This window comes from Elephantulus edwardii, unplaced genomic scaffold, assembly GCF_000299155.1.
Source record: "Elephantulus edwardii isolate Elephantulus edwardi_28Jun2011 unplaced genomic scaffold, EleEdw1.0 scaffold00113, whole genome shotgun sequence".
Classification (NCBI taxonomy): domain Eukaryota; kingdom Metazoa; phylum Chordata; class Mammalia; order Macroscelidea; family Macroscelididae; genus Elephantulus; species Elephantulus edwardii.
In genome coordinates, this window is record NW_006399863.1 from 8,835,619 (window position 1) to 8,858,106 (window position 22,488).

Sequence of the window (22,488 nt, forward strand, 5' to 3'; positions counted from 1 at the left end):
ATTGAACCCATCTTACTCAGTCTCTCCCCAACCCCAAGGACAGTCCCATTCTACAACAGTGGCATCATGTAATATTTGTCCCTTTGTGACTGGGATATTTCACTCAGTATAATGTTCTCCAGAGTCAACCATTTTGAATAATAGGAAACAGAGAATTGTAACACCAGAGTCAGTGAGAAATAGGGCAAAGGAACAAGGCAGGGAGGCAGAAGAACTGGGAGACCTGAAGGAGATGGCACAATGGGCTCTTTAACTCATAGAGCAAGAGAGCTGAACACCTTCAGACAGGAGGCTCGCTGGCAGAGTGGGGTGCCTCTGCTCACTTGGTGAATCTAAGTTCACTGGTCCATTCAATGAGAGAGCGGAGGTGATAGGTGGGGTCAGGTGTCTTCCCACCATCACGGACAGAACTAAAGATTGTTTGTAACACTTGCCTTGGCAGGGCAGAGGGTGAGCCCGCCTAAGAACAAGAGACTTGAAAAGCTAAGGGGCCAAGGGCCCAGTGGTACTTGGCCAGTTAGAAGCCTGTCTACAGGCACAGCAGAAAAGAGGTTGTCTTCATTAGAGAGCAGCATCCCAAGTCATGTCCAATCCTGTAATTTGGTAATCTAGGTTTGGAAGCAGGAGTGGCATCCACTTCTTAATTAGTATGACTCCGGAAACTCTATGAACTTTGGTAAATGTCGGTAGTAGTAGAGGGGCTTCAGGTCTTTTGTTCATAGGGTCGTTATGAGTCGTGCTCGACTTGAAGGCAATCAACACAACAACAACCACAGTAGGTAAGGTGGGCATCTAGTGAGAAAGGCAGTCAGCTCCCATGGGACCCACTGCCTCTGAAAACCTACTGGTTCTGATTCTACGGTAGACAAGTGAGTAAGGAGTTGCACTGCTAATCCAAAGACACATGGTTCGAATTCATCAACCGCTCTAAGGGAGAAGAATGAGTAATCCCTTCACCTATGATGACAGCCTCTGAAAACCTGCAGGCAGGTCAGCTATGAGTCACTTCTGACCCGATATCACATAACAACAACAACATCATTTCCATAATAAACCCTACAATTTTGATAGGGAACAACTATCCTGAAATACAACCCCATCAGTGATCAGATAATGTCCAAACAACTACAAAGATGACCAGTTAATACAACTATTACTAATATTTACACTTCCACCGCTAATGCCAAAGATTAAGAAATAGAGGATTTTTACCAAGTTTGAAATTGATCGCACATGCACTCAAGATGCATTAACCACAATTGGTGATTGGAATGTGAAAGTTGGAAACAAAGAGGGAAAATTAGTATTTGGAAAGCATAGCTTTGGTGACAGAAACAGCTCTAGAGATCACATGCTAGAGTTTTGCAAGATCAACAACTGAGCTGATGGAGAAGCTCGATATCATCAGTTAGAATGAGTCCATGAGAACCGAGATGTGAGTTTTGAGTATTTAAAAAGTCCCTAAAGCTTATTGCCTTCGAGTCAGAACTGACTCATAGGTCAAACCATCCAGCAGATTTTCAGAGGCTATAAATCACACAAGAGAAAATTGTCCATCTTTTTCCTTTAGATGCAGCTAGTGGATTTGAACTGCTTGCCTTTGGGTTGATAGCACAACTCCTTACCCTCTAGGTGACCAGAGCTCATTAAAGATCATTTCAAGAACAGATTGGCTTTGTTAAAACCAAGAGGCAGTCATTAGAACAGAGGGCACTACATGGTTCAAAATTGGGAAGGGTGTCCACCAGGATGTATTCTGTCTCCATACCTTTTCAATCTGTATGCAGATCATCCGGGACTCTGGGCTGTATGAGGAGGAATGTGGCATCAGGATTGGAGGAAGATTCATCAAGAACTTGCCTTATGCAGATGACACAACCCTGCTTGCTGAAACTGAGAAGAACCTGAAGCACTTGCTGCAGAAGGTCAAGGACTGCAACCTTCAATATGTCTTGAAGCTCAACATCAAGAAAACAAAGATTCTCACCACTGGGTCAATTGGCAGCATCATTATGAATGGTGACGAGATTGAGATTGTTAACAGTTTTAGTTTGCTTGGTTGCACAATCAACACTCTTGGTACCAGCAGCCAGGAAATCAAGAGACGAATTGCATGGGAAAGTCAGGTGTCAAGGACCTCTTCAGGGTACTGAAGAGCAACGACGTCAAGCTGGAGACTAAGGTGCGACTGATCTGGGCCATAGTCTTTGCAATTGTGTGTTTTGCGTCAGAGAGCTGAACAGTGACTAGGGATGGTAGAAAGGTAATAGACGTCTTTGAGCTATAGTGCTGGAGAATATACTGCTAGAACAAATAGGTTCATCCTGGAAAGGGTGAAACCGGGCTGCTCCTTGGAGGCAAGGATTCTGAAGCTTTGTCTGACATATTTTGGGCATGTTGCAAGGAGGGACCAGTCCTTGGGGAGGGACATCATGTTTGGAAGGCTGGAGGGACAGCACAAGAGAGGAAGACTCTCAATGAAATGAATCGATTCAGTGATTGGAGTAATGCGAGTAGATGTGTCAGAGACAGTGAGGTTGGCACAGGATAGACTAGGGCTTAGGGCTCTTGTACAAAGGGTTACTATGAATCGCAAGCATCTGGACGGCGCATAAAAACAACAACAAAGGGTATCAAGGGTGTTAATTGTGGTTCCACGTTTGGTACCAGCATTCAGGATATCAGGAAACATACTGCACAGGGAATTTGGAAGCAGGAGTAGCATCCACTTCCTAAACAACATGCTTCTGGAAACTCTATGAACTTTGATAAATGTAAATATTTATAGAAAGGTGACAGGCCTTTTGTTCATAGGGTCACTATGAGTCGTGCTTGACTTGATGGCAATCAACAACAACATTGCACTGGGAAAGTCTGCAGTCTGGGACCTCTCCAAATTATTGAGGAGCAAAGATGTTAGTTTGAGGACTAAGGTGTGTCTGATTCAGGCCATGTTTTTTCCAATCATTTACTGCACATCTGAGAGCTGGACAATGAAAAAGGATGACAGATAAATTGATATCTTTGAGCTGCGGTATTGCAGAATAGTACTGAATATTCCATGGACTGCCAAAAGAACAAACAATTGTATCTTGGAGAGGATGCAGTCACAGTGTGCCTTGGAGACAAAGATGATAAAGCTTCATCTCACATACTTTGGGCAGGAGGCTATTCCTGACCCCCAATCAGGTGGGTTGACACAGAGACCGCAGCAATGGGCTCGAGTGTGTCAGAGACTGTGAGATTGGCACAGGATAGGCCAGGGTTCAGTTCTGTTGTTTATAGGGTCGTCATGGTGTGTACTCAACTTGACAACACTTAACAACAACAACAATGATCAAAGACCAGATGAGTTGGGAAATGGCATCAAGGACATCATATATGAAGAGAATAAATGGTCATTATAAAGAAAAGACCAAATGGATATCAAAAGAGACTCTGAGACTTGCTCTAAACATCAAGTAGCTTGTCTCTAAGCCCCCAAATCCAATTCCTACTATGCCAAGGCCCTCCTGAGTGCAGACTGTAGAGTGAGAACAGGGTTGCAGCCTCCATCACTACTGACTGTCATCTCTGAGCCTCGGTTTCTTCATCTGCCAAGTCCTAACCCTTGAGACTCTCTGAGGATGATTCCAGCCCTTCTCAACTCTGAAAGCAGGCAATTGTACTGTTCGTGTTGATCCCTTCCAGATGATTGTGAGCTCCTGGGCACAGACACCACCACCCCCTCCATCTCTGCCCCAGTGCAAAGCAGCCTGTGGTGAGGCAGAGCCCAGAGGGGGAGGAGTCTCCCCAGGGAAAGAAGTCTCACCCTATGGCCACCATTCACCCCACCACCTCACACGTGTGGGCCTTACCTCCACCCACAGGCCTCTATGGGCACAGGCTGTGGCCATAATGGCCACAGTGTCCAGGCAGGCGGCCAGGTTGTTGGGCAGGCCTGGGCAGCAGAAAGAGTGAGCTCTTGGGGCCAGAAATACAGCCAATTCCCAGGTTAGCTCCTTGGCGGTTGTTGGCTACCTAACTGGCTGTCCTCCCCAGGAAAGGGAGCTGGAATTTCTTGAAGAGTAGTTTGGGTTAAGGACTGAGGTACAACACTGAAGTGGATCTCAGGGGGCCCTCCACAAGTCATGACTTCTAGACCAGAGGAGTGGAGACTCAGGCCAGATTCCAACATCCAGCCTAGCCAGGCTTCCTCGGGATAGAACTCAGATGCCAGGCCCAGGATCATGGGAGCTGCCAGGTGAGGGGAGATCTGGGATCCCTGCTTGGGTTTTCTGCAAAGAAGATGAGCTAGCCTTTCAGCTTGCCCTCATGTTTCACAACTCAGTTGCCCGGGTGTCTTCTGATGTCGACACTAACCCCCTCGTCCTGCAGCCTAGCTGTACTGCTATGTCCCCTAGCTGGAGGGGGTGGCTTCTTCCGGGTCCAGGCTGTTCCTAAACTTGGAGTGATTCCCTGATGGAGAACTGGAAGGTTGAGGATGGAACGTAGAGGCAATATGAGTGGGTGTGAGTGCAGGGCCAGAAGAGCTGCTGGGGTCACAGTCTGAAGGGTCAGATTGTTGGCTTGTATATACACATAGGATGCCAGCTGCTTTCCATATGGGACAGGTGGGGAGGGGAGTAGGGGAGGACGCTTGGAGGGGAGAGAGTATTAGAAGTCTCCAGGTCTTCCCTCCTTCCCCCTTCCCCCTCATCAAGCCCACTCCTCCAACACTACCCACCGGAAGTTGAAGGTGCTAGAAGAAAAAGGAAAAAGCAGTCAGGGAGTTCCCACTATCCTTAGGGTTTTCAAAGGCGGTGGCAGCCCAACAGGAGTTAAACGATTGAGGGATGCTCAGCGGGTGTGCAAGCACAAACAAGGTTCAAAGGAAGAAAAAAATGGGTTGTTGGGGTTTTTTTCCTTCCCTTGAATGGAGGCCTTGGTCTAAGAAAAAGTGTTCTGGGCTCTCTGGATGTGTCCAATAAACCCAGGCTGGAGAGCCTCCTGTCCCCTCCCTTCCATTCTCCTCCAACTATACACAACCTCTAAGAGGTCCTCCTCTCAGCCAGGTCCCAGTCCACCCGTGGAACTTTGCGCGGTTCTTTTTCTTGGTGCCTCAGTTGCCTAATTCTTACGGTGCAGTTTTGAAGTTCTGCTTAAAAAGCACAGGCCTCGTTCCTGTTTCCTGAGATGTTGTAATGGCTCTGCCCCTTTCGGAGAGGGTGGCCAGGCAGCAGGGCAGATTGTACCGTAAAGTCTGTATTTTTGGGGAAGGAAGTGGTAGGGACAACCCTCAGTCTCAGGGTGCTGCATATATCTGTATGGAGCACGTGGGGAGCTTGTTAAAATGTAGGTTCTGATGTGGCATATCTGGATGGAAAGGCTCAGCAGAGAATGAACATGCGCAAAACCCTTTTTATAAGACCTGCTCAGGCTGGGCATAGGTAGTGGCCTGGACTTTGGCCAATGACCTGTCAGAGTCCAGCACAATTTGGAAAGCTAGGTGCTGCTTTCCTCTGCCCTGTGGGGGGACTGGAGTGGAGCTTCCCTGCTATTCCAGGCCTGAAAGACTGCTCCCCAGGGTCCTTGATTCCTTCCAACGGGTCTGCTGGGTTCCCTGGTCCCCCAGCACCGCAGAGCAGGCCAGACACTGCCTCTCTGCCCATACCTCATAAATGAGTCAGGAGCATGAATTAGTGAAAGGGCCCATCTCGATTGCTGAAGTTATGGTGTTGAAGGTCAACAATGGTCAGGAGGCTCTGGGCTGCCGTCCAGAGTACTATGGGGTTGTTAGGGGTCAGTCTCATTGGGGACAGCTTACCCGATAAGCTTTGTGAACCTAAGAGAATCACCATACCCCTCTGAGTTTGACTCTCTCACCTATAAATGGGGTGATTAGAAGCCCCCCAGAAGCTCATGGAGAGCAGACAAGAGATGTATCTGGCACAGCCTCAACTTACTGCTGTCAGGTCAGAACTAACTTGTAACTGACTCCAGCAGGTTTCTGAGGCTGTAAATGACATGGAAGGAGATTGTCCATCTTTCTCTTTCAGAGTCACTGGTCGATTTGAACTACCAGAGAGGAGTAACTTTTGGGCTAGCAGCAGATCTGAACCTTGCCCTATCCTATCCTGAAGAACCAAAAACAGAACAAAATTCAATATCCTTTGGACCTGAGAATCATTTAATTAGCATGTTGGCATAGCCAATTAAGCATTGGATTTCTTTTTTTTTTAAATTATATTTTATTAATTTTCATAAACATTTACAGAGATTTTGGGCTTCCACTCATTCATTGTTGCACTATTCTCTCTACCCTCCTCCCAGTTTGTTCTTGTCCAAATGCCACAGTGCTTGTCAAAGCCAGTTCTGATTAATCTTCTTTGTCAGTGTATCCTTTGCCATTCCCTATCACTCCTCCCTGAGAGAGACTTCACCCTGAGTCATAAGGAAAAGGGGATGGCGTATTCTCTTAGCTACTTTCTGCTGAAAAGGGACGCTGTGGGTTTCAGGGTGAAGATCTTCTCTCACTACTCTAAAGGGCCCCTTTGGCAGTAGGAAACACATAGACTATTATGGAGATTGATTTTGGAATTCAGATGCACTCTTATTGATTGTGCTTGGCTGTACATGTACATATCCTTCAAGATGTATCATGGGGGTGTTGCAACCTAGAAGACACAAATTTGACTAACAAGTTATAAGTACATGAGTCCAAAAATTATGGAAAAGTAAAAGAAAAGATTCTTTCATTGTTTTACAAACCCTCCCCCAGGTCCCCTCCACCATGCAGCCCTCGCTCTAGTCTCCTGTGATGACAGAAATACCCAGTTACATCTCTCTTTTAGACGGTTCTCTCCCTCCTCTGTTTCAGTGCAGTATACATTATTGAACCCATCTTACTCAGTGTCTCCCTAACCCCAAGGACAGTCCCATTCTACAACAGTGGCATCATGTAATATTTGTCCTTTTGTGACTGGGATATTTCACTCAGCATAATGTTCTCCAGAGTCAACCATTTTGAATAATATTGCAAAGCATTGGATTTCTAACAGAAAGGTCAGCAGTTCAAACTCACCTATCAGCCCATCCTTGAAGAGAAAGATGAGGCTGTCTACTCCCATTAAGATTTGCAGCCTCAGAAACCGTAATACTCATAGAAACCCAACAACAAATGAATGGATAGAAAAACTATGGTTTATGGGTTATGCAGCATTGAAAAAAATGAACTCATAATGCATTACACAACATTGGGGCAGCCTGGAAAACTGAGTGAAATATCTTAGTCACAAAAGGACAAATACTGTATAACACTGCTATTATAAAATAGAACAGATGAGGGAAAGAACTGTAGAAAGGAATATATAATTAGGCACTATTTGTATGACAATAATCTAGAATAAGAGGTGCATTGCTGGGAGGCTTGGGGAAGGGGTGGGGAAAAATGTGCAATTTTTTAAAAAGGAAAGGGAAAGATAGAAAAATAGTTAATTAGGGGAGGGGAAGAGAGGAAAATGTGCAACAATGCATGAATGAAAATTCAACTTTTCTGTAAACTTTTGTTAAAATTACAATAAAGTTTTTTTTTAAAAAAAAAAACCCCAAAACTCATAGAAAGCCCACTGTGGCTATTAGTCATCGTTTGAATCCAGAACAAAACTCACCCCGCAGGGCTCAACTTCTAGGCAAACATTGATGGTGGTGGAGGTCTTTGCCATCAAGTCAAAGCTAAACTCATAGCTGACCCCTTAGTGGGTTTTCAAAGGCTGTAAATCACACATGAAAAGAGATCGTCCACCTTTCTTCCTTAGAGCAGAGGGTGGGTTTGAACCACGTGTCTTTGAATTGGCAGGCAAACTCCTTACCCACTAGGCCACCAGAGATTCCTCAGTCAAACACTAGACAGGCCCTATAAGGTAAACAATAACATCAAGGAAACACTCCTTAGAATAACCAACCAGTTTAGGTCAAAAGAACAACATTTTCTTAAGGATGAAATGCAGAAGGCAGGAAAGGTAGGATAGAAGGATTAATGGAAATGAGAATGACAGGGAAAAGTATGATTACAACGTGGATATTGTAATTCATTCTATAAAGCAAAACTTATTTGGATCATTAAATGGAAACCCAATTTGCTTGGTAAATTTTCCCTCAGATTACAACTTTAACAAACACAAAAAACTCATTAAAAAGTCTCTATGAGTTGGAATCAGTTCAAAGGCAGCAGATTTCACCTGATTTTTGGTTTACTATGTGCTAGGCCCTGTGCTGAAGGAGCTTTGGTGGCATGGTCTAAAGATGGCATATTGCTAATCTGAGAAGCCTGCGTATCTCCAGTAGTTCAAATGTACCAGCTCCTCAGAGGGAGAGAGATAGGCAATCTCTCCCTGTTAAGTTTTTCAGCCTTAGGAAACCAAATGGAGGGTTGCTAAGGGTTCAGACTGATGAACATGTTGGGTTTTTTGAAGCCCTGCGCTACGGCTGAAAAAGCTAGGTCGGCTCCACAGAGGAGGTTTTGCTGAAGCTGGGCCAGGCAGCCAGGAAGGAATTCCTTAGTGGGAAGTGGTGGGAGGGCAGAGGAAGCACTCGGGCCAGGAGGAATTTGCCTAAAACAAGTAATTAACTTATTTATGTCCACGGCTCTGTGCAGCTGGAGCACGGGGGTCACAGAGGACTGGTGATTGCTGGTGGGTGCCGCCCCAGGGGTCATGGAGGAGTTCACAATCTCAAACTCCTGGACTTTTATGCAAAGGGTTGGGGCTGTGTCTGCACCTGTGCTGAAGACAATGGGGAATGAAGCCTTGCAAAGAAGGTTTCCCAGGCAGAAACTGGAGGGGCGAAGATCCAGAGGAAGGACCCCCTTGACAGAGGAAAGGGCAACAGCAGAGGCCTGGATCTGGGAGTGAGTGCATGCCTTTATTATTCTATCCACGCTTACTGTGTCTCCAGGGCCAGAAGGGCAGGGACCAGAGCGACCTGCTGTGTGGTAGTAATGGTGCAGATAGGGCAGAGAAGGAGACTCAGGACCCAAGAAACGCCCCTGTCCACATGCCTAGCTACCCCACCCAGTGCAGCGCCCCAGGTGGATTCTAGCCTGCCTCAGGAGCCCAGGGCCTGGCCACGTAAGTCGGGCACGCACGGGCACGCGTCAGGGAGCCTTCACAGGTCTTTGCCCTCCTGACCTTTGTTCTGTCAGACGAGCCTGCTCAGCCCCTAACAATGGGATTCTGGGATTCTGGCCAGCGGACTCAAGGGTGAGGTGCGTGTGTTCACTGTGGATTCTGGAACCTGTGCCTGTGGGTCACTGGGCTCCATAGAAATAGTGTCATTGCCGTGGGAGTAACTCTGGGACTTCCAGGGCTGAGCTTTCCATTTAAGAAGACTTTGCCCTTTTCCTAGCTTCAGAGTCACGTCTTTGAGTACAAACAAGCCTTCTCCTGACCACACTCCGCTCCTACCACACCTGTGAGGGTCGGGCATATAATAGGTGCTTAGTAAAAGTCGGTTCTCCTGTGGCAGCATCCCTGTGTCTAGAAAGAAATCATCAATTGTCAAAGGCACTCCGTTGGCTCTCCCAGCATCCTGGGCCTCCATGTGGCAAGGTCTCCATGGGAGCTCAGCTAGCTGAGGTTGGACCCCTGGGGCTCTCAGCACCCAGAAACACTAGCTGGCCCTGCCTTGGTCATTGCTCTGAGGATCCAGCCTGCCTCTGCTGTAGGGGGATCAGAGTATGAGGACTGAGCAGAGAAGTTACTGGGGATGAGTCGGCCATGTGTGTCCCTGAGCACTGAGCCCACAGAACTCCTTCCCTATCTCGTGGTCCCACCTCTCTCGATGCCTTGGGATGAGATAGCCCTGGGCAGACACTCGTCATTACCTCCTGGTGGTTGTGCTGACACGGGTGAGTGTGCTAGGATGTGTGTGCGTGCATGAGAGGTCAGGAGGGGAGAGTCAGACTGTGCATGTGGGAGGGCCTGGTCTGAGCAGGCCATGATGTGTGGCCTCCAAAGACGGCTCTGGTTCAGGGACTGTCCTTGAGGCCTCCCTGCGCCAAGCCGACCTGATGGAAGTCGTGCCAGCATCTTCCCACATTGGCCTGTACATCCAAGGAGAGGGAAAAAAGGAAGACAGACGGGGGAAAAAGGACAAGGACAGAGAGGTCCCCTGTTGCAACTGCACCAGATGCCCCAGAACAGTCTCTGCCTCTGGGGCCCTGGCAGACAGGGGTCATGGAAACTGGGGGATCTTGCACCCCTACACTCAGGACTCCTAGGTCAGACACCTTGAGATGACCTCCTCTCCCAAGAGTGCAGCCTTTGTCATTGTCTGGCAGTACCCAGTCAGTGCAGGGCAGCCCAAGGGCATCGTCTGGACATAAAAATAAAACCTGAAAATTGCTGTCCCCACCCAGGGCCACAGAGCTCTGTTGGTAGGTAATTATAGGTGGCCCAGGATGGCCACTTCTGCCCACAGCTCAAAGCTTGGCTGACCCAGGGGGGACAAGCATTTAACATCCAAAGCCTCTGTCCCCAGGTCCCAGAATATTAGCTTACCTACCTACCAGTGTTGGAAGGGGTCATCTGGGACCTGGGAAGAATCTGGACTCTGCAGATGGTGCGGAGAACATGAACTCAGCTTCAGATTACAATCACAGTTTTTGTTAGGTGCCATCAAGTTTAGTAAAATTCATAGTGACTCTAGGAACAACAGATCTGAACACAGTCCTACTTTTTTTAAAAAACCAAAATTTCTTTTATATTGGTTTGCAATACAAAATTCATATACATTGTATTTCACACTTTCCTTCATTCACATTGTTTCATGCAATCATTCCCAAACATTGTGTATTATAAAATTTATCACCTAACCCTAACCCTGTCCTATCCTGTGCCATCCTCACAATCCCTGACACCTTCAAGCCCTTTGCGGCAGTCACTGTGTTAATCCACCTGGTTGAGGGTAATTCTAGTCTCCGCTATGGGACAATCATTACCTCTCAGGCCCTGAGCTATCATCTGACATTCATTAATTCACAAGGCCCACACAAAACCCACGCACAGTAGTTACCACCACCAGCACCATATGGAAATCTCAAGACCCAACCAGTTGCCATCAAGTTGGTGCCAATTCATGCTGACCACAGGCTTCACAGAGAGAACCATGATCCATTGGTTTTTCTTGGCTGTAATCTTTACAGAAGCCGATTGCTGGGACTTTCTGCTGAAGTTCAAACCACGAAGCCTAGGCTAGTAGTTGAGTATAAACCAGCTATGCCATGCAGGGACCTCTTCTACAGGAGGAGCAGCTGAGAACCAGGAGATTTAAAGGGAACGCCCAGGGTTACACAGCTAGGATGTAGCCAAGATATAGATCACATCCCAGCATGCTCTAGATCTCAGGTCAGAGTTCAGAAAGGCTGTCCCCAGAGTCACAGAAGACTGGGTGGAAGTGATGACAACTGACCCAGGAGGGCCCAGTGAGGAGGTGTTGTGGCAGGTCAGGGAAAGAGTCTGCCCTCTAGAGGTGCATTCTTAACTGTGACGGCTTGTAGACACCTGTCTGTGCAATCTCATGGATGTCCAGGGAAAATTAGAGGTTAAAGGGATATGAGGCGAGTTCCACTTGGGCTGACTGTTTCATCATCAATCCTGGTAGCCCTACAATGTCTCCTCAGGACCAGCCCCAGTTTTCTCAGGCCTGCCTGTCCCTCTCTGCTCTGGGATGCTGTCTGAGGTCAGGGGCTCCAGGCAGGAGTTTCATCCATCACCACCATCCCGGACACAGCAGAGATGCCTGAGTTGGTCAAGCATAAAAGGCTCTGCTCAGCGCCCTGCAGCACAAGGCCACATCACTTGATAGCCAAGATTTATCTCTGGATTTGCCTTGCAAAACTCCTGGTCCTTCCTGACTAGAACCAGCTGAGTCAAGACTGTCCTTGTCCTGGGGCACAGGGGCTCAGTACTGACAACCAGGAAACTCTTGAGGACATCTAATCGGTTTCTCTCTTGCTTTCTATCACTCTCTCCCATGCCCGTCTTCCCGATTTCCTTTCAGTCTCTGACACAATGATTAAGAGGACATCTTGAGTTCTCGTTTCCACAGTCAGTGGTAAGCGTCTTCAGCAATGACCTTGTTATTAAGCAACAATCAACCCACAAACTTTTATAGGGTTCCTGCTCTGTGCTGAGCACTGAGGAGAGGTGGAAAGAGGCAGTGGTGAATCATTACCAGGTGTGCAGTCACTGGGCCCACCTTCAATTTGAGAGTTTGTGAATTATCACAGCACCTCTTGCTGAACTCAGAGAGCAGCAACTCAGAATCCTTTTCAACACAGTTTCAGGGAGCCACTGCCAACCAGTTGATACAAGATCCAAGACCCATTTGCTCTTCTTTGTTTGTTTTTTGTTTTTTTTTAATTGATACATCCTGGAGCTCTTTTTTATGAAAATAAAATTTTTATTTTGTACTGGTTTACTTGTAAAGTTCATATACACCAGATTTTTCCCCATTTCCTTTATCCACACCCCCTACCCACCAAATTGTGCTACCCTATGATTAACACCCTCCCCATCCTCACCCATCTCTTGCTCTCCTTTTTGCATTCCATTCCCTACTCAGGATGAGACCAGCATCAGGTCCACAGCTTCCTGGGCAAAGCCGTCCTTGTCCTGTCTCACCTTGCACTGCCCGTGCCCTGATTTCTTTGTCCTTGTTCTCAGCGCCTGACAGGATGGGGAGAAGGCAGACGGGATCATCTGTCTTCTCATCTCAGGTTCCTGCAAGCCTGTGATGGCCTGGTTAGAGACTCAGCCCCAAATACCAAGGTACCTTTGGGTGGAAATTCTGGGCTGCTGCAATAGAAAGCCCTTCACAGCCACCTCCATCTTGGACGTGAGACTCTTTCCTGACACAGGTGTCCTCAAAACTGCCTCTAGACCTGGGGATCATGGGTCCCCTCATCTATCTTGCCTGCTCCTGGGAACTTACTGGGCACCCTTCCCAAGTCAAGGACAATATTTATTTCCAAATCATTCTAACAACTTGAGTTAGCACCCTCTAGGTGCCACAGCTTATGGGAGGACACAAGGGCATCCCTGAGCCGAAACAGGGTCCCTGGCTCAGAAAGCTGGAGGTCTGGTTTGTTGTTAGGTGAGTTATTGAGAAAACACTGGCCTTGGTGCCAAAAAACTGGGAGTCAGTTCCATCACTGCTGCCACTTAAGTCTCAAATTACCTATCTGTAAACAGGCTAATCGTAATAATAAAAGCCATGAATACTTGTTTTGCAGGCTTATGTTAAGGATTAAGCAGGATCATTTCCTCTGTCCTTTAACACTACTGCACATCTACTCTACATCAAGTTGCAGGAGGAGGGCTACTCCTTGGAGCTGACAGCCCAAAGGGGCAGCAGACACATCATTAGGAAATGCCCACATAAGAGTACAGGAGCCAGGTGGGGGGGACCTGTGAACTGTGGGAGCAGAGCAGCCCCTGATTCCACTAGAAAATCAAAGAAGTCTTCCTAGAGGAGGTGATCTCTGAAGGAGGAGTATGAGCCAACCTGAGTAGTGCAAATGTTGGAGATTCAAGATTACCCAGTGGTATCTCAAAACAAAGGCCTGCTGGTGACCTACTTTAAAGAAAAAAAATATATAATCAGCCATTGAAAACCTTATGGGGTATAGTTCTATTTTAAACAAATAGGATTGTCATGAGCTGTAGTCAACTCCATTTGTTTTGTGGCGGAGAGCGGAGGGCAGCATTTTCTCTCATTGCCCATAAGATCACCTTGAGTTGGGGGCTAATGCAACAGCAGTTTATAACAACAGCCCGGATGTCCCAGGTGGAGGGATCAGCCTGAGTGAAGGCGAAGTGACAGAGATAGGGTTCATGAAAGTGCCCAGAGCTGGCCACAGACGCAGGAGAGGGGCCCAGGCAGATGGTCCCAGGTGCTGGAGGTGGGACAGATGAACTGGGTCAGGTGTGTCCAGGGAGATGCATTATTTACTGTCCTGGCTATAAAATATTTACACGGGCTTCCTGATGATTTATGGTATTTGCTTTCCTACCTCCGGGCTCCTGGCAGGTAAACTGTGTGCCCTGCAGCTCACCCCTGGGAGGAATCCCGGGCAACGGTGCCAAGCATCTAACTGGGCCAGGAGAAGGGCTCCAGTCCAATAAGTTAGGTCAATTGGCAGCTCTGACCTCTTCTCATGAGACGTGCGCCCCACAGGCCTTAAGCTATTGCTCCAGGATCCCCAGGACAGAATCTCCAGGACCCTATGACAGAGCCAGGAATCAGGAATGGGAGAGGACAGCTGGCAGAGACCCAAGCCAAGCAAGAGGCAGAAACAAACAACAAACCTGGTATTCACTGGTGTTTGGGCTTCAGCAAGGTGCTAGCTGGACCACTGCCACCCTATTCTTTCTCTGAAAGATGGGGTTAACAACCATGCTTTGAGGAGCAGACTGAGAAGATACACAGACTGAGCTCAATGATGGGAAGCTCAGAATCCCTACATGCTGAATTAATGTCTATATTTTAAATATTAAGACAAGCTGTCAATTGCCACACACCTCAATTATCAAGTGATTCAAAGTGATATAATGTGAGGAATGTGCTGTAAGCTTCTCGGGCCTTTGGGATTTAAAAGCCTATGGAGACTTAGAAGGGCCTGACTTCACTTCCATAGGAGGGAGACCAGAGGCTTCCCTGGAGCTGAGCCTCTCTTGGAATTTTTCTAGAAGTCTTCTAGAAACCACTCAATTCTCTGTTCATTTCTGGGAAGGAAGAAGGTGGTGAGAGGAAAGTGGAAGAGCCAGTGGACCTTGCCTGGGCCAAGTGTGTCTCTTGCTCATTTAAAGGGAAATGTGTCCTCTGTCCAGGCAGATGGTGGATGCCCTGTCAGCTGGAACCACTCCTGGACTCCCAGGGTCAGGGACCTGGGCTCATGGCTGATGGGCTCCTAGGCCACGAAGACTGGTCTACAGGTAGAAGACTGTGTAGAACTAGGTGGACTCCAACCTGGGACAGTAGGATGGACAAGAGAGCAGAAGGGTGGTGGGAGTGTAGGTGGGGATGGTTAGCAGAGCCCTGAAGGAGTTTCTAGATATGCACAAGAGATTAGTCTGCAAACCTGGGGCTTCTTGCAGTACCCCCTTGGATCAACCTGATCAACCTTTTCAATGAGCAGATGACACACTAAAGCCAGATAGAGAAGGAGTCATGACTCATAAGATCAGAACGGTAACCAGAACCTAGAGAAATTCATGTCAGGTTCTCAGAAAACATCTTGTCCAGCCCCTTGCCATGGTGCACAGAAGGTAATCAGATGCACCACGGAATAAAGAAGTGGTAGTCTGATTCTGTAAAGATTTAGTCTTGGCAACCCCATGGGGCAGCTCTTCTGTAAGGTCACTATGAATCTGCATGAACTTGGCCATGGCTGGGTATGATTTTGTGTTTTCTTGCTCCAATTCTTGCCAGTGGCAGAGAGGCCAATTCCTGATGAGTGGATCCCAACACATCTGTGTAGTTTGGTTTGGCCCAAGATACTACTGGGAAACTGGAGGGAGACAGGAAGAGAGACGCCTTAGGTGACGTTTCCAGTTGTGGCTGCATGCCTTCTGAAGTTCCAAACAGTGTGATTTTAGCTCCTGCTTACTGTTGTTGTCATTGTGTACCTTTAAGTCAGAACAGACTCATAGCTGACCCTCTGGGATGTTTTCAGAGGCAGCTAATCACACTGGAGGAGAAGGCCCATCCTTCTCCTGCGGAACAGCTGGTGGATTTGAACCGCATGCTTTGGGGATTGCAGCACAGCTTCTTGCCACTAGGCTACCAGAACTCCCTTTAGCTTCTGCTAGGTGACCCAGATACGAGTTAATGAACACTTTTGTGAAACTGAGACTTAATCCAAGAGATTCCTAAATTCACTGCATTCCCAGACAGTTCTCCACAAAAGAGATGGAAGCTGGCATAGAAGGTTGGCATGAAGTTGGTGTTAGGAAGTCAGATCTGCAAGGGAACAGGGGACTGAACTAAGGAGACAGAGGTCAGGCTACCACCAGCAAGCCATGTAATTGTGGACTAGCGGCCTGGCCTCCCCTCTGAACCAAAGGGTCCAAGAGCAAAAGATGAACCATTCATAGTATTTAAAAAAGTAAGAATGGAATTCAGGGATTTGACAATGTAGGAAGATTGGAAATGCCAAAGTCTAGATGCCACTATCATCTCAGGGTGGAGGAACAAGTGGCAGAGGGGATGATTTGCATCAGCAATCCTGGAGATCCCCGTCCCCTGAACCTGGCAGCACGGTGGGTTTCCCCCACCATGTTTCTCAACATGTCTGTGGCTGAAACTTCCTCATGGAGCATATACTTCATTCCCTCGGCTGCAGCTCTGGAGGACAGCTGGCTGGGAAACCAGCTTCCTCCTCTGACCGACTTGGGTACAAGCTTGAGAGGAGTGGGGCCTGGATTTCTGCCCCTAAAGTGCCTTTGGGGTCCAAATGTTAGGAACATAGGGAGAAGGTTGAGGAATGAGGTCCTCTGAGCTGTGTCCTGGAAACCAGGAAGCCAGAGATTTTCAGTCCATCGTTTAAACTAGCAGAGTCATCAACCCTTCAGGGTCTTGAGGTCAACTTTCTACCAACCAGTGGCCCCACAGGTTTTTGCTAAACCTTTACTGTGTGCCAAGCAGGCACTACAGTGGGAATTTGCAGGCATGCTGTCTTGGTTTTACCTCATTCCAATCCTGTGAGGTGTGTAGTTTATAAGCGCAATATACAGATGAGGAAGTCAACACTCTGAACCTCCAAGCCACTTGTCCAACGTCCCTACTCTCAAACGAGGCTGTGCTATTTTATGTTTATCCTCTCACTTCTGAGACATGCAGAACCCTTGGCATTCATTATTTTATCAGTTGAAGTTTCAAGCATTTGGGAGGGACCCCAGAGGCTGGGGGTTTTCTGTCATTTGGTACCTGGAGGAGGAATGAACTTGAAACCTATACAGATCAAAGTGGTGGTGGAAGCAGGTCACTGATCTCAAGGCTTAAATGAGGTGGGTAGACTGAGCTTTTTGCAATTTCTCCTGGTGTCCCGATAAGTTTCGAGAGATGTTGGTGGTGACTCCATGGAGGACAATTCAGTGCTAAGGTCAGGTTACTTCTCTACTCCTACTGTCACATGACCTTGAGCCAGTCCCCTCTACCTCCCTGAGCTGGAAAACGAGCTAAGTAATTCTGACCTGACAATGGTATTATAAAAGAACCTGGGTGGTGCAGTGGTTACGTACTTGACAGCTAACCAAAAGGTTAGTGGTTTGGATCCACTAGTTATTCTGCGAGAGAAACAACCTGATTGTCTGCTCCTGTAAAGACCAAGAAACCCCAGTGAGACAGTATTACTTGGCCACATAGGGTTGCTATGAGCTGGAACCAATTTGACAGCACACACCAGCACAAGTGTTATCTCATAATACTACCGAGAAAGTCCCTGATGCTCCTGGACCAAAGGAAGCACAACATTGTCAGGACAACGTGGTTGTTTGTAGCCAGTGCAAACGGAGGAAAGCTCAGGGCTCTGTTGCAGGTCACAAGGACTGAATTGGTAGGAGTGATGAGGACAGGTGGGGAGGGCCTTTCTGGAGGGGGGTTCATTGGAGTGAGCTTTGACGTTCAGGTAGGCAGGAGGGGATAGGATGTGAACAGGGTGTCTGGACTGTGGCTTGAGTGCAAAGCTTAGCTCTTCCCCTTTTTGGTGATGTTACATAAATTGTTTCCAAGAAGTCTCAATTTCTTAATCCACACAATAAAGGGGGCACCAATTCCTGCTTCCTAAGGTGTGTTGAGGGGATTAAACACAACCACTTCTTCCAAAGTGCCTAGTGTGTACCTGGCACACCCATTGCCGCAAATAATGGCTATAGCCATCCTGCACATTTTAACTAATTTTCACTTCCAAACATACGACTGATGCTCAATTTCATATGGCAGTCATAAACAATTGAAAAAGAAATGTGTTTCTAAGCACAGTTGTCAATTTAAAAGTGTGTGGCAACATATTAAGTAACAATCATCTCTGCTACTATTTAACATCAGTGGCCACTGTTCTTTTTATGATGGCCAGGCCAGAGCTTTAGGGCTTCAGTCTAGTTGATGAAGCTATTTCTTGAGGAACCTCTGAGACTTTCAGGTAGAGGTGTCATTATGATTGGGGTGACCCAGTGTGCCGTGGTGTTACTGTCCCCACAACGACCTTCCCCAGTTGCAGACCGCACAGAATCTTCATTGTTGTTGTGAAGTGCCATCAAGACAACTACAACTCTGAACCTTGCCCCTCTGTGCTGTCCTCATGGTCTCTGATATGCTCAAGCCCGGTGATACAGTCACTGTGTCAATTTTGCTTAAGGAGGCCCTTCCTTTCTTTCCCTGAGTCTCCATTTCTCTCAGCCTGAAAAAGACACCCAGACAGTCTACGGAGGTCATGGTGGTGGAACGATCATCTGTGTTCACCTGTGCAAATAGGCTTCATGGCTCAGTTTCCCCACCACCTGTGTTCTCCCACCCGTGATCGTGAGCCGCCAAGGTTACCACCAACATACAAACATGAGCATGGCCGCCCTTCCCTCCAGCGGCTCGTTAGTGGCCACCTGTGATGACTACCAGCTCCTCCTGGGATCCACTTTCAGTAACGGCACCTGTGGAAATGCTGAGTACCCTGGAGAAGCCATTCCCCAGCAACCAGGGCTCCCCTAGGCTGACCCAAGCCACTCGTGGGCCAGCTTCTTCTTTGGGAAGAATTGTGTGGATCCCGCTGTGGTAGAGTCCCCTGAGCACTCAGGACCCTTGGACTCTGGCAGTGTGATCCCCTGTGACCTGGACCAGAGCACCATGAGGAAGCAGCCTGGCAGCTCCCAGGCCACTCTGTCCCCAGGCTTCTCTTGAATGGGCACCATCACCACCACTGACACTTTTCTGAAGGGCTTCTGTCAGCTCCTCCCTGCCCCACTCTGTAGACTAGGCAGGTACACTAAGTGGAGAAGTGGTTGGTTGTTTTTTATCAAAAAAGCAAAACACCGAAGAGTTGAGAGAACCCCATTCTTTACTGTCTAATCACACATGAACTTTCCCAATATCCATAGCTGTCTTATCCACCCCAAGTGGAAATAAACTGGGAGCCACCAAAAAGGAAAATAAAAAGACATTCAAGGACTAACCCGTGTCCAAAGTATGTGAGGAAGTTTAACCCTTCTTGACTCCAAGGTGCACCTTGGTTGCACTTTCTTCAAGACACATTTGTTTGCTGTTTTGACAGTCCATGGGATATTCAATAATAATCCCCAACACCACAACTTTAAGTCTTCTTTTGTCGTCCTTATTTATTATGCAACTTTCAGATACATAGGAAACAACTGAAAAGATCATGACTTGAATCAGGCATCCTTTGATCTTTAAACTGACATGCTTACTCTTTAGAAGTTTGGGGAGGTCCTTGACAGCAAATTTCCCCAGTACATATCTTTTGGTTTCTTGACTGCTTCATAAGTGTTGACTGTAGATCCAAGTAAAATTAAATTGTTGATTGCTTCAATCTTTTCTCCATATATCATGATTTTGCCAATTGGTCCAGTGATAAGGATTTTTGTTATCTTGATGTTGAGATGGAATCTACGTTTTCTTCAGCAAGTGTTTCAAGTTCTCTCCACTTTGAGCAAGCCAGGTTGTGTCATCTGCATGACCCAGGTGGTTGATGAGTCTTCCTCTGAACCTGATGCCACATTCTTCTTTATAGAGTCCAACTTTTCTAATGATTTGCTCAGCATACAGATTGAATAAGTGTGGAGAAAGGGTACAACCCTGATGCACACCTTTCCTGATTTTAAATCATGCAGTATTCACTTGATAACAAAGAATTTTAGCCTTGTTAAATATAATACGGATTTACAGAAAATTATTTTGTTTTTATAACTAATTATGGGGAAATATTGATAAAATATCATACATTCCTCCTGAAACATTGCACAACAAATTTACAGACAGTGATTTTGGTGCCTCTCCCCACAGTGTTGTCCACATGTTGGCCCAGGCCTCTGTGGTGCCACTGCTTCTGGGGTCCACACACTTCTTCCTTGTTTTGATCTTCTTGGAAGGAAGCCTCTGCTAATCTCCAGGGAAGGTTTTTCCTCCATCACTTCTCATCAGAATGGGATCAATGAGCATCAGAGGTTCCTGCTTTGTGACACCCTCACAGCTACGCCTGACCCTTCAGGGTCAATAAGGAAATGGGTCTGGACACCAGCTGCGAGGAGCTGGCACCAGCATCCTCCAGAGGCCCTCCCTGACCTACCCTTGCTGAATTAGGCCTGAGGATCCCATCACTCTACCTTCCTGACCTCAAGGTACTCATCAAGATTTTGAATTATCAACTTGGTTACTTATTTCCTGTCCATCTCCCCACACTAGGAGGATAATTCCTTGAGTTGAGTCCTGGTCCTAAGGCCAAGTATCTACTAAGTATCTACTTTCTAAATAATTGTTAAATGGATGAATGACCAGTAGTCAAAAAGCATATTTTAGTGGGAGAGGAACACTGGACCAAGACACAGGCGACCCAAGTTCCAGGCCAGGCCTGACCCTGTCCTGAGAAACCAGGTGACCCGAGCCTCAGGATCCCCATTTGGAGCAGAAACCTTTCGAGATCAGCTCCTAGACCCCTTCGTGCTCTGACAATCCACATCTCCAGCTGATTCTGTGATTCACGAAGCAGCCTTGGCCTCTGGGGAGCACAAAGTTCTTACGACAAAAGCAGTTGGTCTGTTTTGAAATATGTCCTCAGATGGCCTGTGTCTGGGTCATGAGTGACTAAGCTCAGAGCGTTCTCCCTCTGCTTGGGGCCACCTCCCATCACACGTGACTTGAGGCACACATACGGACATTCATCACACCACAGAAGAGTGCACACACATGCACCCACACAGGAACGCACAAATACAACCTGCAGACACGCACTGTGATACATACATGCACACATTCACATAATACACCACGTGACTCATGTCAACACGTAGTCATAGGTGCTTACACACACTTGCAATCACATACACACTCATCCATGCTCACCTCCACATGGACATACGTCATCACATATCTTTGCATTTTTATATGCTCGCAAACATATATCCACATGCGTATTAACTAGTACCTACTCCAGCTACAAGTGCGCTCTCATCCATGGTTGTTTGCACTCACATTTGCTTGTGCACTAACACATAGTCTCACTGGCACATGCTTATATGCTTTTACCCTCACAGGCTCTCCTACACTGAGTGTGTGCGCACACTAGGACACAAGTGCATACAACTTAGTCTCACAATCAGAAAAACAACTGCACATCCACACTCATATGCACATACGTTTATTGTCACACATATTGCTCATGCTATCATGCATAATATACTCATACACAAACACACTTATACACAGCGTGCACCGACTTAACGCATGAGCACACACACACACACTCACCCTGGCCCTTTGTTGCATAAGCCCACCCTGATCACTCCACAGCTTCCCCTCCAAGAACTCCCCAGGCCCAGCCTGGTCAGGTGGTGGCTTCTCCGGCCTTTCTCCATTTGACTCTATTTGTTTTTCTTAGCCAAGATGCACATATTTGGAGAAGGTTCTATTTTTGCCCTATCTGGAAACATATTTCCCTTTGACCATGAGCTTGGCAGATCAACGTGCCGGCTTCTGGCTGCTAGTGATGTGGCTGTGAGGGCTGAGGAGAAGCTGGCATGGACAGCTGAGAGCCACCAAGGCAGGAGGGCACCCCGAAATTTCCCAGCTACCCCACTGAGGGAAGCAGCCTCTGAGATACTTTTAAAAAATTATTATTGTTATTAATTTCAATGAAAATTTACAGAGACTTTGGATTTCCATTCATTCATTGTTGCATCTGGCATACTTTTGAGGCCCAAGTTGGTAGACCTGACTGGAGTCCCTGGATGGCACAAATGATTCAATGCTCAACTACTAATTGAAGGGGTAACAGTTCAAACTCATCCAGAGGCTCTTGGGAAGAAAGATCTGACAACTGTTTCCTAAAAGTCACAGTCCTGGAGCCCCGAGGGTGTGCAGCTCTGTGTTGAAATACATGAGGTCATCATGATTGCGACGGACTTGATGCCAACTGTTCTTTTCTTTAACCCTGAGCTGGCTGCTCCTCAAGGAACTCTTTCTATTTGATCCTGGGATGCTCCTAGCTCCTTCCCTTAAAGAACATCTTACTCCTTTGAGTTTGCAGGTGACAAAAGAACATGAATATATGGATGTTTCCTTTGATCCAACCTATGCAATGTCCTCAGTTATCATCTTATCTTAGTTAGCTTTGTAACCATCTCAAGAGGTTGTACCATTATGGTCCCATTTCACAGACAAGTAAATGAATGTGTCAGAGAAGTTGAGGGTTGTGCATAGACATGCAACTGTAGTTCATATCAG